The following is a 561-nucleotide window of genomic DNA, read 5'->3' as shown; positions in this document are numbered from 1 at the left end:
GGGCAAGGCGAAGGAGGATTGAACAGAAGCTGCCCCGTGTTGTTCCGTCCCTGGTTTTGCTGTGTTTCGGTGTTGCTGGAAGGAGGAGTCACGGCTGCATGTGTACGTGGAGGGGGTGCGTGCATAGTGCCAGTGCACGCGCGGGAACAGGAGGGGGTGCGTGCATAGTGCCAGTGCACGCGCGGGGACAGGAGGGGGTGCGTGCATAGTGCCAGTGCACGCGCGGGGACAGGAGGGGGTGCGTGCATAGTGCCAGTGCACGCGCGGGAACAGGAGGGGGTGCGTGCATAGTGCCAGTGCACGCGCGGGAACAGGAGGGGGTGCGTGCATAGTGCCAGTGCACGCGCGGGAACAGGAGGGGGTGCGTGCATAGTGCCAGTGCACCGGGGGGACGGGGGGGGGGTGCGTGCATAGTGCCAGTGCACGCGCGGGGACAGATGCAAATACACAAAAAGGAAAAAAGAAAAATCATTAAATTTTACATTAAGTTATTCATTAAATTATTAGATTAGATAATTAGAAATGAAGATTAGGTTCTCCGAAGATCATTCTAATCTCACG

The 561-nt window shown here is 57.2% G+C and overlaps 1 pseudogene; it reads left to right on the top strand.

Moving 5' to 3' along the window:
- Positions 1-561, top strand: part of LOC119587666 — a 99,109-nt pseudogene that overhangs the window by 97,951 nt on the left and 597 nt on the right.

Source organism: Penaeus monodon, chromosome 23, assembly GCF_015228065.2.
Source record: "Penaeus monodon isolate SGIC_2016 chromosome 23, NSTDA_Pmon_1, whole genome shotgun sequence".
Taxonomy (NCBI): Eukaryota; Metazoa; Arthropoda; class Malacostraca; order Decapoda; family Penaeidae; genus Penaeus; species Penaeus monodon.
Note: the sequence above shows the minus strand (reverse complement) of the source record. Positions and strands in the feature narration are given on the sequence as shown.